This window comes from Hemicordylus capensis, chromosome 1 (genome assembly GCF_027244095.1).
Source record: "Hemicordylus capensis ecotype Gifberg chromosome 1, rHemCap1.1.pri, whole genome shotgun sequence".
NCBI classification, from domain to species: Eukaryota; Metazoa; Chordata; class Lepidosauria; order Squamata; family Cordylidae; genus Hemicordylus; species Hemicordylus capensis.
The window spans coordinates 275973393-275989150 of NC_069657.1; the positions used below are offsets into that span (position 1 = coordinate 275973393).

A 15758-nucleotide genomic window follows, 5' to 3' on the forward strand; every position below is an offset into this window, starting at 1 on the left:
AGCAGCTACAGAAAAGGCCTGGTTCAGAGTTGCCACCAGACGTACCAGTGGCGACTGGAGACGGACCTCTCCAGATGACCTCAACAAGCGATGGGGATCATACCAAAGAAGGTGCTCTCTAAGGTAGCCCAGACCCAAGCCATTCAGAGCTTTAAAGGTAATAACCAGCACTTTTAAAGGTAATAACCAGAGCACTTATTTGCATTGATCTGTAGTTGTCCCCTAGTCTAAGCTTTAAGGCCGGTAAATGTTTAAGGATCTGAAAAGAATAGTAGAAGATATTGCTAGGGAAAATGTTTTCTACACATTAGAATGAATTTTTTTTAAAAAAATAGAGCCAGAAAGGACACCAGGAGAAATTGGAGGTGGATGGGGAAAACAGAACTACTATATTTTGTATCTTTCTGCTATAGAACTGAATCATGTTCATGAATTCATTTATCTGCACTAGCTTAAAGAGAGCTATAATATTAAGATGATCAGTGAGCTAAAAATATATGGGGCTGGGTTTCAGTGAAGCTTTTGTCAGCTGTGAAAAGTCCCTCCCTGTGAAAGGGCTGCAGGCTTGCATTGTCCTCACTCTAAATGTGCTTTGTGATGTCATAATGTAGCCAGCTCTAATTGGACAGATGACATTATCATGCAATCCTATTAACTGTGTGATGTCTGATAACCTGGGGGAAAGGAAAAGCAAAGTGGGGAGGGGTTCCAATGTAGCAGCCAGAACAGCTACAAAAAAGGAAACATCTCAGAATTCACCAGTGTTTGTCTCAAGACAAATGGTGACTTAAACCAGTGAATCTTTTCACAAAATTCATCTGGGATGGTCGACATGGTATGTGAATGCCAGTATTGACCAAATTTTGGCAATTCTCTATAAGGTGGTACAAGCCATTTGAATAACATGAATCTTTAAATAACTGGGTGTGAGAAAAATTGGGTATGGGAAGACTTTTTTTCTTAGTAGTTTCATCTTTGGGTAGACAGCTGAAATTAGGATATTTTCATTACATTAGGCCGTATAATCAATATTTAAAGTAGTACAGCTGTTTCCGTTCTGCAAAATGTTCTTTCTTTATGACCATAGCAATGTTGTCAGTTAAAAATATGATCTTGGATGGCTCTTAAGCCAATATTGGGAGGAAGCAGGTGTCTTGCTATGGATGTTTACCATTTCAGAACACTGTGGTTGCAATATGATTATATGAAACTTGCCAAATAGTGAGTGCTTTTCTCCCCCCCCCCCGTTTCCTTTTTTAAAGAAGCGTGTATACTGATGTAAAACTGGAAAACTTCTAAACCATCAAGAAAGGTTAAGGTGAATTTCAGATGTGGTTTGCCTTTATTAGGGTGTTTTTTGGGAAGAGGATTTATATATGTGGAAAAACTAATTATCCATGTGGGTTTTCCAGAATCCTTCTCCTGTTTCTTGAAAATCTATGGAGTTTGCACTGATTCCAACATAACCCCCCCACCCACCCCACACATCATTCCATGGATATCATTTCAAAGTCATTGCAGTGGAGGTAAAATGCTCACATAAAAATTGCACTGATGAATGAGTTAGCTGTCGGTAATACAGCTATGCTGAATCAATAATTCATAACACTGACTTGCCCCATTTTAGGGTTTTCTTAAGTAGCTTTAGCAACTGGTCTTCCTGATTTAACATGTCACTGAACATATGTTTACTTTCGTTTACTTTCATTGGCTTTTGCACCTGTAATTAATGGCAAACTACACAATGAGGTCATTCACACAATCAAAAACTATGTTCTACCCAGGTTTGGGAGCTGTGAGTGCTCCCAATTTTCAGTTATGTGGAAGCAAGGTGAGAGGAAAACCTGGGTAGAAGTGATTATGTGGCAGCAAGGTTTCTGCCACACAATCACTTTCTTCCACACAATCACTTTTATCCAGGTTTCCTCCTACCTTGCTTCCACAAAATCAAAAATTGGGAGCGCACACAGCTCCCAGACCTGAGTAGAACATAGTTTTTGATTGTGTGAATTACCTCCTTGGCTCAGTTCATCTGGGTAGTCTCATGTTACCTTGATGGCAGGCAGGAGAGAGAGCTCAGACTCAGGTGACTGTTTTCATATCATATTTATTTCTTCCTTGATCTGATTACAACAACAACATTTACATAAAACTTTTCAACAAAAGGTTCCAAAGTGGCTTACACAGGGAAATAACAAATAAATAAGATGGATCCCTGTCCCCAAAGGGCTCACAATCTAAAAAGAAACATAAGACAGACACCAGCAACAGTCACTGGAGGTACTGTGCTGGGGATAGATAGGGCCAGTTACTCTCCCCCTGCTAAATAAAGAGAATCACCACATTAAAAAGGTGCCTCTTTGCCCAGTTAGCAGGGGCCAGTTAGCAGGTTAATTGCCCAGTTAGCAGGTATTAATCATTTAATACCAAGTGTGTCATCTATGCTGCAACAGTGACATGGTCAGGGGGATGACTGTCCAGTTATTATAGGCAGAAGGCTCTAGTCTCTTAAAGCAGGAAGCAAGCTACACTAAACCTGTCATTTACTGATGGACTTAACCCTTGGTGGAAAACGGGGTTGATTGTATCCCATTTACGGAGTTTAAAAATAATAAAACTCTGTGGTCAATGTTCTGTAACTCCATCTTCCAGGCCAGGATCAACCTTAATAAGGTTGTGCCCTATGGTGTTTCATCCACCACCTCCTCGTAATACTGTCTAAATGTGCCCATTTTATTATTATGGATACTGGGGTATAGGCAAGTCCTATTGGACTTATTAGGAGGTCCAGAATTGGTGTACATCTGTGTACACCACCTCCCCTGTCCTGTGCCTTAGAAAGGTATACAGTCTGGACCTGCATGCTCCCAGAAGGGTTCGGGAGTTTCAGTGCTTACCATTGCAGCCATAAGTATCATAGGGAGAAAAGCCAAGGAGGGAGTGCAGCTGCAGTTCACTGCTTATGGAAGCCCAACCTGGGCACCCTGGAAAGGCTTTCCCTTATGGAAAATGTGGTGCTTCTGAGGGCAAGGCAGCCATAACTCCTCTTTCATCCGCTCATATTGTTGCACTCCTCTAACGCCACCCATTCATGCCTCTCAGCTTATCCACATCAACCATCAATAAAGCCAATATCTGTAGTCTACATTTTAACCTCCATCCTGAGAAAATTCCATCTAGATGTCTAACCATCCCCAAAGCCATTGTTAAAGTCAACAAGTTAACCTCCATCCTGAAGAAATTCCATCTAGAGGTCTAACCATCCCAAAAACCATTGTTTTCCCAGATAAAACACTTCCAGCAACCAATAAATCTTGAGCGGCAATGTTTTAACACATAGCCTTAAGCACACAAGATATCTTTTTACCCTATAAAAATAGCTAGCCAAAAGTCCTTCAAACCACACAGTCTCTGGGATTCATTCTGGAGATTGTGACCCTCTTCTCTTCCACCATCCACCCCCATTTTCTCAGCTGAGAATCTGGCTTCCCCATCCTTCATGCCTGACAGGTAGTACAGGGAATCCCTCTGGTCCCAGGAATTTCCTCTTCTCTCCCCAATTCCCCTTCCCTGGGTATGAGTGTGTGTGAATGCTTGGAGACCACCAGGTTAGACTAGAAGATTTTTAAAATTATTAGATAAATACTTTCCACCAGTAAAGGTGGAGAGGGTGCTCAATCTCCTCTGGTTAAAAAAGTAGCCCCCTATGGGGATCACTGATCCCATGGGATCTATCTCAATGGACTGCAGTTTCTTTCAGATTGAAACTGTGCTCAGACATGGTTCACCCATGTCAGGATTTCACACTCTAGAGTATGCCTTCCCATGAGTGCAGAGGGCAAAGCCCAAGGAAGATAGCTTCTAGCTGCTTTTTCTAGCTAGGGGCATCCATTGGGTGTCTCTTTCAGTTCAGGTGACCTTGTTTGCACATCTCTTTGTTCCCAGACCCAGGCCCAAGAAGACACGGAGACAAAGTTTTGGGATATAAGGGCCACGCTTTATTTAACAGAACAGCATGCCTGGCTGACTGAACCAGGTGAATAGTCACCTAATAAAACAGTGCGGGCACCTAGGTGTGGGCTAGGATAATCCTATCCAACCCAGTGCCTCACAGGGCGACACACCCTGGCTCAGGAAAGAGGCAGGTAGATCCCGCCCCATTCCTTCAAAGCCAACCACCCCCTTTAGAAGAGGGGACCTGGACAGCTACAGGTCTTCAACCCCCCGGACCGCACAGCCCAAAGGTTGGTGAAGTCCTGAAGCAGGTTTCATGGCAATTAACTTCTCCCCGTGCCGCACAGGCAACAAAGGAGCAATTGACCAATCCACCTTTAAATGTCCAAGGGTGCTCACCGATAATCTAAACTTCCCTTACCCATCAGCCCGCACTGTTCATGCTAACGTGGCCAACCTAAATCCTAACTAAGCGCTGAATACAGAACGGAGTAGGCAAAAAAAAACCCAACAGAGGCCAATGCGTTGGGAGCAAAAAATTCCTACTCGGCCCCAGAGGCGACCAGTCCCTAGACCCGCTCTGCATCAAGGGAGGGAGGGCGGGGACGCTGAAAGCGAACTGCGGATTCTGGCGTGGCTCGGCCGTTTGCAGCCTGAGCCACGCCCCCACCCAGCCGATCGACCAATCGGAGCCCTTCTTGGGCCTCGTGGAGATCAGGCTGGGACAAGCTCCCTCCCCCCGCACGAGGCGAAGGGGAGGGGGATTCTTCCTTCTCCACCGTTTTCCTATAAGCAGCTCCCAACAGGTCTGACTCAGTATATGGCAGCTTCCTATGTTCCTACACATCTATAGCACAGGTAAAGCAAGTAGCCCAGAAACGTGCACACCTTCCATGCCTGTGTAACATTGGAACTCCCTCGTTAAACACCCAGGTCAAGCTTCTTGTTCTATATTCTATAAACCATAGTTCTATTTGGACCTTCAGTCCTGTGGTTGTGACCTTCTTGGGAAACTGCCTGTTTCATAAATGTGCTTACAAGGTCCACAAGGAATAACAAGTTCCCCACATAACAAACTAGGGATCAAAGAGACCCCACAAATACTGTCAAAGTACTGTAAGCATGTTTCATGTTCTCAGATGCGTAGACCAGAATCTGTCCCTTCCATGTGGGAAAGGAGAACAGAGGCTGAACACACAAGATCTTTCCTAAAGTAATAAATGATCACTCTTCTCAAGCACAGTACCCCGTGGATACTACAAATGTACTGTATCAGTCCAGTATTGGGATAACAAGTACCCCAAATTGTACTTTAAAAACCTGGGAGTTGCATTATTTTGTCTGTCTATCTGTCTATCTATCTATCTAGCTAGCTAGCTAGCTAGCTATCTAGTTATCATATTTCTATACCACCTGACATGTGCATCCCTAGTTTAAATATAAATAATAAATATAACACAAATATAAATCCATGATAAAATTATTAACACAAATATAATATAAAACCAATTAAAATTAATTAAAAGCTAAGAAAACAGTTGCATCTTAAGGGTCTTTTTGTTTTAAAATTAACCAGAGATAGAGAAACTCTGATTTTAACAGGAAGTGCATTCCACAATCCTGGGGCAGCCACAGAGAAGGCCCAGTCCTGAGTAGCCACCAAATGAGTTGGTTGTAGCTGGACCTCCGCAGATTATCTTAATAGGTAGGAGGGTTCATGACAAAGGATGTGCTCTCTTAAATACCCTGGACCCAAGCTGTTAAGGGCTTTATAGGTAATAACTAGCATTTTGTATTTTGCTTGGAAATGAAATATAGTAGCAGCCAGTGCATTTATTTGTGTTATATGGTCTCTTCAGGTTATTCCGGAAACCAGTCTGGCTGCCACTTTCTGCACCAGCTAGAGTTTCCAGACTATGTACAAAGGCAACCCCATGTAGAGTGCATTACAGTAGTCAAGCCTAGAGGTAACCAACATATGTACCACTGCTTTGAGGTCATTTTCCTCCAGAAATGGGCATAGCTAACCTATCAGCAGAAACTGATAAAAAGTGCCCCTGGTTGTTGCTTCAACCTGAAGACCAGAGAGAGTTTGGGATCCAGGAGCACTCCCAAGCTTCATATTTGTTCTTTCTGGGGGAGTGTGACCCCACCCAGAACAGGCAGATCTAAACCATCTCTCGAGTTCTTCTGAACACCCACAGTCAGTACCTCCATTTTATTAGTATTCAATTTCAGTTTGTTATCCCTCATCCAGCCCATTACCACCTAAATGGCATTTAGGGAAGCTATGCCATTATTTGTTGAAGAGCATTAAGCATAACACCAAGTCCACAGTAAAAAAAAAAAAAAAAATCATCTTATTTACTATTTAACTGTTTAGGAAAGGAGTGCCACAAGGAAGGCACTGGGATGAATGTCACCCCACAGTGCTATTGGCATTACTAATACAGTGAAGACATTGTGTGTGCAGTCTCTATGTTCCTGTCCCACAAGACCTGGAAAGAACACGTTCTGATCTAAGCATCTACAAACATAAAACATACTTACAGTGTTTGGTCTCTTTGTCCCTAATTCTCTAAAGGCATAGTACTTTCATTTTACAGTGTAATCCAATAGAGGTTGTCAATACCCCAATATCCTTATTAATAAAAAGGGCAGTTTTAGACAATATTATGAGGGAGTGGAGGATGAACACCACAGGGCACATAGCCTCATTAAGGTTGATCCTAACTTGGAAGATGGAGTTGCAGTTAAGTACAACGTTGAATTATTATTTTAAATTTCTCAGATGGGGTATAATCCAATGTCTTCTAAATAGGAAGTGCACCAACATTTCCTCTTTTTGTCCAAATGCAGCTGTCAAGGCCCCGTCTGGCTCATGACCATGGCACCCTTTTCTCCTGCACAATTTTCCTACCAAAAAGAGTTCTCCTCTTTGCAGCAAATACCACTCTGGAGGGCAATTTGGTCACTATGTCATATTTCGTTGGCTCAAAATGTGTTTGGTCAAAAGGGATGTAGCAGCCAGTTGCTACTGGGCAAAGAGTCAGTGTGGAAAGGCTAAGAGAGACAGGCAGTTGATCTTGTCTCCAACAACACTCAGCCTCCAGAATTTTCTACCTGAAATAAAGCAGTCTGAAGATAAAGAAGGCATTTTCCTCTAGAAAGTTGAAGGTGGAGATAGCAGCTACAGAGTGTACACTTACCTCATTTTCATCCTTAGCAAGTAGTCTGTGCAGGTTTTATACATACATATGTATTTATAGTCTGTACAGGCTCTATATGTACGTACGTGTGTGTGTGTGTGTGTGAGAGAGAGAGAGAGAGAGAGAGAGACTGGAGGCAACAGTAGAACAAAAGGAATGTACATGCACACCATGTGAAATACTACTTATTTCCAACTGCCCCATGTAGAGGCTTAAATTGCCTTTGGAACTCTCTTGTGCTATTTTATGTTAATCTCCAAATGCTATAAATGTGGAAGAAAGGTGTCTTTAATGTGAATGTGCATTCTGGTCAATGCAGGTTTTGTCTTCACATTACTAAGTGGATGAAGCAAGAGCTGCTTTATGCCACATCGTGTGTGAAAATGTCTGGAGAGATCCATTTTGCTCCACATTGCTTGCCCCATCATTAGGTACAGTTATTTGCCTGGCAGGCCTAAAACCACACTCTGGAAGTGTTCAGGCATAACACTATGAAGAAAAATCAAAAGTACATCTCAGCCATTGCAATGTTTATATCCACATTAGAAGCTCAGTTGAAAACAGTCACATATGAAAATGACCTCATAGACAAGAAAGAAACCTCACAGTTAGAACTTTGTATCCATGGAAGCATCCACAACAATCTTGGTTGCAGCGCCATCTGCTGTCCAACTCCCCCCCCCCCCAACAATTCTCAGAAATGTAAATCAAGACATTTGGTATGAGTCTTTTCCTTCTTGCAGAATCCTTGTTATTGTGAAGCTAGAGCTTTTTCTCTATGGCAAAGTCATGGCTCTGCTGACACCTTTCACAGACATATGTTACTTCTTTAAAATGAGATATGACAAATCAATATTTGTGTTTGCACTGCAGTGTCTCTGCCGTGTGTAGCAGTATTCAGACACCCGATAACCCCCGAGATGGCAGTTATTTCCCTAGCTAAAATAAATCTAAAATTAAACACAGATATAAGTTAGAGTGCCAACAGCTTATTAATTAAATTAAATACAGACATCAGGAGAGAAAAAGATGTCCCTCTTTTCCAGAAGGCCAAAAACAGAAGGGTAGGATATTTTAACAAATTCAGTTTGTTTAGGAACCAAGAACAAGGTTGCACCTGAAATGCATCTATCCTAAGAGGTGAGTGAACATCAAGAGTAGAGGCTATATGTCAACTATTGAGACTTTAGAGACTCTTGGTTCTAATGCCAGTTAGAAGACTGCTGTCCTACACTAATAGCTAATTTTCTAATAGCCCATGGATTTTTAAAAAAATCTTCCACAAAGTCTGTGTGAGATAGGCCTGATAAGCAGAGATGCTCCCTCCCTGGGCTACTCATCTCAGACCATTAGGTTGTCTTAGGGCTGGAGCACATTACAGCTCCCATGGGGATGCTGTTCCATCTTCCCATCTCTATCTCGCTCTGTAAATCCACAGTGTGGAAGGCTGCATCTTGTGATGAGTACTTGGAAATGTTATAGCCCAACGGAGAATGAGATCACTTGCCACTGGGGCACTGTTCTTGGCAGCATCCCCATGGTGGCTGTAACATATGTTCTGGCCATTATTCTGCAGGAGGCTGGGAATTAATCAAGAATTAGAGTATTTTGTTAACATCCTGTTCTATTAAAAATACCCAAAGCATATTGATTCAGCTACAGTCAGAGACATGATAGTGGCTTGTATGTCCCAAGGTCCAAGCTCAGAGCCCCATGACTGCTATGCTTTCCCTTCCGCAGTTTTACAGAACCTGATACTGGAGATCTGTGAGATGTGAAATAAGATTTGCAAAGCATAGAAGAAAATGAGCATATCTAGTGTTTAATTTTCTATAAAGTTACCATTCAGTGTCTGGCTGATGACTCCCCCCCCCGCTCAAGTAGAGATTTCTCCACCTCCTCCTCTCATGTTATTTATCTTGATTATCCGGGGGGGGGGTGACAATATTTCCAGCCAGACATTTGAAACCCTGCATGTTTGATCATCAGTATTCATTGCACTCTCTGCCATAAAGAAACCTTTGGAAGAGTAGGCCTGTGTGAGAAATTTACTGCAAATTGCTTACTCTCCGCATAAGGCTATAAATGCCAATGTACAGCCATGACTTCAATGCAATGTGCCATGGCTTCAAAAGCCAGTGTGATGCCACTGCTTCAAAGGCTTGCCTCTGAAGCCCCTTTAGTTAAGTGGAAAACAGACAGTTCCTTTTTTTCAGTGGATAGTTCTCATCTCATTATATTCAAGAGTAATACAAATGTATCATTTAATGGGATTAGACTTGTTAGCACTGCTAATTACCTTATCCTCAAACTAACAATCTTTTATGTGTCTTTGACTTTGGGGTGTGATGTGCTTACAGAGCACAACTCCGGCTTGTCGTCGTCTTTTCAGAGATGTGACTCTCCACCCTTAGTCTAATATCTTTGAGCAATGACTGATAATGTGACTGTCAGGGATGTAGCTATAATTGAGTGGATGGGTTCAAAGAACCCGGGCTTCCAGCTCCTGAGCAAGCCCCCCTCCCAGCAACACCCCTCCCTATTTTTTCCATTATCTCCCTCACTCCGCGGGGCCACCGGGAAGAGGGGCAAACATAGCCCCCCCTCTCCCTGAGCTATGCCCCTGGTGACTGCAAAGACTGTTTGTCAATGAGAGCTGGTGACTTTTAACTTAGAATTGGTAGCAGCAATCCCTTGCAGTACATGACAAATAGAAAGACAGAAGTTCATCCACAGAGGTTTTTTTTTTTTAAAGGTAAAGAAACTCATGGAGATGCTTAGCTTTCTGGTGCAAAGGTATAGGGATGGCCCAAAGTATTGCAGCACCTGAGCTGAGGTGCCAACTACTGCCTTGCCCCTGCCTTTGGTGGGGGCTAGCTTCCTTTCACAACCTATTCTTGAAAGCTTTGAAAGTGGCGGAAGCGGGGAGGGAAAAGGGAAGGATTCCAGTAGTCTCTCCTCTCCTCCAATGGTGATGTCAGGGGGCACCATGCCAGCCTGCTGGTGTCCCAACAATTTGCCATCTGAGGTTACCACCTCCCCTAGCCTCATGAAAGGTTGACCCTGCAGAAAAAGCTGTGTAATAAAAGCTTGATTTTCTAAGCCTGAAGGCAACAAATGTAGGTGCTCTTGTTTCTGCCATCAGCTCCTTCTCCTCACCATTTCTGTTTGATGGCGCATATTCAGCTGTGCATCTATGCTGTCTAGTTACAGCAACAACAAATATTTATATACCTCTTTTGAACAAAAGGTTCCAAAGTGGTTTACATGGAGAAATAATTGATAAATAAGATGGTCCCCAAAGGGCTCACAATCTAAAAAGAAACATGATAGACCCCAGCAACTGTCACTGGAGGTCCTGTGCTGGGGGTGGATAGGGCCAGTTATCCCACCCCCCTGCTAAATAAAGAGAATCACCACCTTTAAAAAGTGCTTCTTTGCCCAGTTAGCAGGGGTAATTACATCAATAATCTGAAAGCATGACATATTTTTGAAAGATCCATGGAGACAGGGATCAAAGGAGTTGAAGGCATGCAAGAGACATCCTCTCATTGGCAGGCTTATGCCTGCATTTCCTGCTCCTCACAGTCACTTTCACTGAAAGTTATGGACTGTGCAGAGTGCTTTATCCAAACAGTTACATAAGAGCATAGGAAGCTGCCTTATATTGAGTCAGACCATTGGCACATCTAGTTCAGTATCCTCTATGCTGACTGGCAATGGCCTTCCAAGCTTTCAAGCAAGATTCTTTCCAGGCCCTATCTGGAAATGCTGCCAGAGATTTAACCTAGTGCCTTCTGCATGCAAAGTAAATGCTGTAGCACTGAACTATGGCACCATTTCCTCTCGTCTTAGGGACTGCATACTAGGATGTCCATCTTTGGCTTTAGGCACTCCCAGACATCAGCCCACCCCCCTAACACACACACACACGGACGGTGGAAAGCCAGGAATCAATTCCCAAGCTGGGAATAAAGAGAACATGCTGGAAAGGAAAGGAATTGGCCAATTCCCTCATTATCACACTCACACAGCTGTCCACTGTGGATCAGTTGCATAAGTGAGCTGAGTGTGAACTCCGGGAAGAATATTAGTGGGGAGGAAGAGATAATTCCCTGCACTAGAAATCCTTTTCCTTTCCAACTGTCTCCCTCCACCTCCAATCAACCATCCTTCACTCCCAGCTTCCTGTTCTTGACACAAATGGCCGCTGGGTTCTCTCCCCCTTTCCTTGGGGAGAGGAGATCCAGGTTGTGCTTCAATTGTGCCTGTAGAGAGAAGGTAGCATAATTTGGTGCTCCCATCTCATATTTTAAAGCTATATATGTGTGTGCTTTTTGTTGGTTGAATATCATTGCTAATTATCCATAAGGGACGTGCAACTGTGCAGCCTGATAGTGAATACCCTTAAGGAAGGTCTGAGGCAGAGATTATTTCAGGCTGTTCAAGGTATCTGATCCTCTCATTTTCTTTCTTTGCCACTCAGTGGGACTGTGATTTCAGTGCCTGAGCTATACAGAGTGACTCCCAGAATATGTCCCTGCTGAGAAATGATAGAATGCAACATAAATCAAACTTTGCAAAATTATAGTTTGATGAGGCCAGATGGCACCAAGAGAATTTGGATTTAAACCAAAACTTCTGTTTTATAGAAAGTAAGTTATATGATCCAACTGGCGTGAACAATCCTTAGCCTTTTGAACCACTACTCGGTGCTCATTAAATAAGGAATAAACATGAGGAGTTGGATTGGGTTCCAAGGCTGTAACTTCTGGCACAATGGGAGCGATGCTCCTCAGTGGGATACTATTGTAACATAAAGTTAGCACTACTTACCCTGGGCAAGTGGCCTAGGAGCTCTCTCCCTTATAGTAGCCCTATCCCATGGACACCGCATGAGCCACCAGTCTCGATACTGCTCCATCTCCTTACTTACCCTAACCCAAAACTAGACTCATCATCTATTCTCTTTCCTTGCTTTTTTAAGACTGAATACGCTGCAAAGAAATAACACCTCTCTCCGATTGATTTAGTGAACATGGTTGAATCCTGACTTTCCCTTTATTATGTTGTGGGACTACATTTTCAGATACAAATCAATTTGTACCCGAATCTAGCTGATTCGGGTGATTCGGAGACAAAACGAATCACCCCTGTGGTCCATTGGCTAGATTCGGGTACAAATCGAATCGCGGCCGATTCGATTCGAATCGATTCGGGTTTTGGATCTGTCCTGTTAATTTCCGCAGATTCCCAGCTTTCATTTAAAAAAAAAACCTAAGCTCTAGCCCTTATAGAAGTGGAGTTATGGAGCAAAATGTGTGGTCACTATTTTTCAAGTGTTCAGATTCTTTGGTGGTTCACTCAATGAATCCTTATGAGGATTCATTACACACCTTCATTTTTTCTATTCATTTTGACTGTCTTTTAGACAGTGCCAATTGTCAACTGCCATGTGCCAACTACACCCCACTCCCACCCACAAGGCAGTGAGGTACTACTCAGTTTAAGTTAAGTGCCTAATGGGTAGAGGCTACCACCCAAATTGCAGAGAGATTGGGCAAAGGGCTGGTATTTAGTGAATTGTTGAAATTTTCCATAGGAAATCATGTAGGCTTCAGCAGCCCCATAACTGCACTTGGGAGGTGCTGGGGTGGCCCAGAGTGAGTGGTGGTGTAGTGAACAGAGAGTGCCAGCCACCCCCATGGGTTTCTAGCCCATGGGGTTCAGGGTTCTGTTGTTTCTGAGGTGTTCTGAGTGTAGATTCTCTGGTAGCAAATGAGATTTCAAATACAAACCATGAATCCACTCTCATTTGCTACTATAGAATCTACACTCAGACCACCTCAGAAACAACAGAACCCTGTACCCCATGGGTTAGCAACCCCAGGGGAGTGGCTGGCACCCTATGTGCACTACATCACCACTCACTCTGGGCCACCCCAGCACCCTCCAAGTGCACTTATGGGGCTGCTGAAACCTCCATTATACCTTATAGGGGAAAACCTTAAAGATGAGTAAACCAACTATTCACCAAATACCAGCCCTTTGCCCAATCCCTCTGCAATTTGGGTGGTAGCCTCCACCCATTAGGCACTACCACCTCACCACACTCTTCCACCCCAGATCCCACTTTATGCCCCAAATCTGCCTCAAAGACACTAAACCTTCAACTATTCATCAAAAACTAGCCCTTTGACCAATCCCTTTGCAATTAGAGAGCCAGCGTGGTGTAGTGGTTAGAGTGCTGGACTAGGACCAGGAAGACCCGGGTTCAAATCCCCATTCAGCCATGAAACTAGCTGGGTGACTCTGGGCCAGTCACTTCTCTCAAAGCCTAACCTACTTCACAGAGTTGTTGTGAAAGAGAAACTCAAGTATGTAGTACACCACTCTGGGCTCCTTGGAGGAAGAGTGGGATTTAAATGTGATAATAATAATAATATTTATTATTTTACACAGTCAGACAGGTGTTATTGACTGGTTTGTTTTATCCAGACATCGAGTCCTTCCCAAGGACCTGGGATGCCAGAATTTTATTGTCAATGTTGTTGCTGTTGTTATAGATATTGTCGCAGAATATAGGCTATTCCCAGTAAAGCTGCTTTTTGTAATTGGCTGATGGTGATTTCTGTGGCCCCTATGGGGTTGAGGTGCTCTTCAGAGTCTTTTGGAACTGCACCCAGGGCGCCAATTACCACTGGGATTATTTTGGTCTTTTTCTGCCACAGCCTTTCAATTTCAATTTGTAGATCTTTGTATTTGGTGATTTTTTCTATTTCTTTTTCTTCTATTCTGTTGTTATTTATTTATTTCTTGTTTACACAGTCAGACAGGTGTTATTGACTGGTTTGTTTTATCCAGACGTCGAGTCCTTCCCAAGGACCTGGGATGGCTGAATTTTATCATCAATACTCATTAGGCACTACCACCTCACCACACTCTTCCACCCCAGATCCCACTTTATGCCCCAAATCTGCCTCAAAGACACCAAACCTTCAACAATTCACCAAAAATCAGCCCTTTGTCCGATTCCTCTGCAATTTGGGTGGTAGCCTCCACCCATTAGGCACTTAACTTAACTGAGTAGTACCTCACTGCTTTGTGGGTGGGAGTGGGGTGTAGTTGGCATATGGCAGTTGACAATTGGCACTGTCTAAAAGACAGTCAAAATGAATAGAAGAAATGAAGGTGTGTAATGAATCCTCATAAGGATTCATTGAGTGAAAGTTATTATACACCAAAGAATCCGAACACTTAAAAAATAATGACCACACTTTTTGCTCCATAACTCCACTACTATAAGGGCTAGAGCTTAGCTTTTTAAAAAAATGAAAGCTGGGAATCTGGGAAAATTTATAAGACAGATCCAAAACCCGAATCGATTCGATTCGGATGAGCCGCGATTCGGATTCGAATTGAATTTGGGGTGATTCGGATGGGTCAGATTCGGATCCAAATCAAATCAGGGCTGTTTCGATTCGGTTACAAATCGGAACACAGAAAATCCGAATTGCACACCCCAAATTTTCTCCTACGTACAAAACAAAACAAAACTGAGTGAATAAGAAAGAAAAGAACCCATCCAACCACCTAGCGCTGAGCTAGCCACTGGGAAATGGTGACGGGTGGTGGCAGGGAGTGGCAAGCAGCAAGGCAGGTGAGGTGAGCCACTCCTGGCCATTGCGTTTAATGGAGCTTAGTTCCAAGTAAACATGGATAGCAGGGATGGAATTACAGTTGAGCAAATGTGTGCAGTGAACACAGGCTACCACTAGGGCACCCAAATTCTGACTTAAATGATAATTTTGTCAGGGGAATCAATGGGAAACACAAAAATATTAATAACTTCTGAATGGCTCAGAAGAAAACCCTGAAATTTCATATGGTGTTCCTACATGAAATGTGTGGACATTCAGGAGATAAATCCATCAATTGATTTTCAATATATATTTTTTAAAAATTACAAATCAATGGATAGACTGATGTCCTTGAACTTCCACACATTTAATGCTACCATCATGCACTAAAGGTAAAGTGTGCTGTCAAGTCGATTACAACTCCTGGCACCCACAAAGCTACTCCCTTATTAATTTTGAAATTTTGTTTTCCAGGAATTCTGGAGTTATGACATAGGGTACAAAAAATTGGGTACTACTCCTTTTATATCAAGGCAGGGAGCAGTTTCCGCCAAATGAGGCTTGAATGATGGACAGAGTGGAGAATTAAACTCCAGAATATTTTGTAATCCTCTTCCATGAAGTAAAGCATTTATGGCATTTTAAAATAGTTTTAGAAACTTTTACAAAAATTCATTAAAAAACAAGTGACCCAATGATGTGTATCACTGGACTTTGTTATGAGTTAGTTGCTTTCTTAAACTGACTGAAAACCATCCATTTCAAGCCAAGCCATTTCCTGCTAATAAAGCACATTGTGATGGTGTTGTCTCTCATTCTGTATGAAATAAACCAAATGGCTGCTTTCTTTAGCAATAAAGCACTTGCTTCTGTGTTGGTGATATTAATATCTGAAGTTTTTCACTTCCCTTTTTCTAAAACAGTGCAACAACTTATGTTCCTTACCTTGCATCAT

At 42.8% G+C, this 15758-nt stretch overlaps 1 long non-coding RNA gene across 3 annotated transcripts; it reads left to right on the forward strand.

The window, feature by feature from the left end:
• Positions 1 to 706: 706 nt before the first annotated feature.
• LOC128339807 (uncharacterized) lies at positions 707 to 15490 on the forward strand. Of its 3 annotated transcripts, none has more exons than XR_008313226.1 (3): positions 707 to 835; positions 11650 to 11818; positions 15278 to 15490. It is a non-coding gene; the product is annotated as an uncharacterized LOC128339807 (long non-coding RNA). The 3 variants fall into 3 exon arrangements; XR_008313225.1 differs by lacking the exon at positions 707 to 835 and adding an exon at positions 7841 to 7882; XR_008313224.1 differs by lacking the exon at positions 707 to 835 and adding an exon at positions 7893 to 8303.
• Positions 15491 to 15758: the final 268 nt, after the last annotated feature.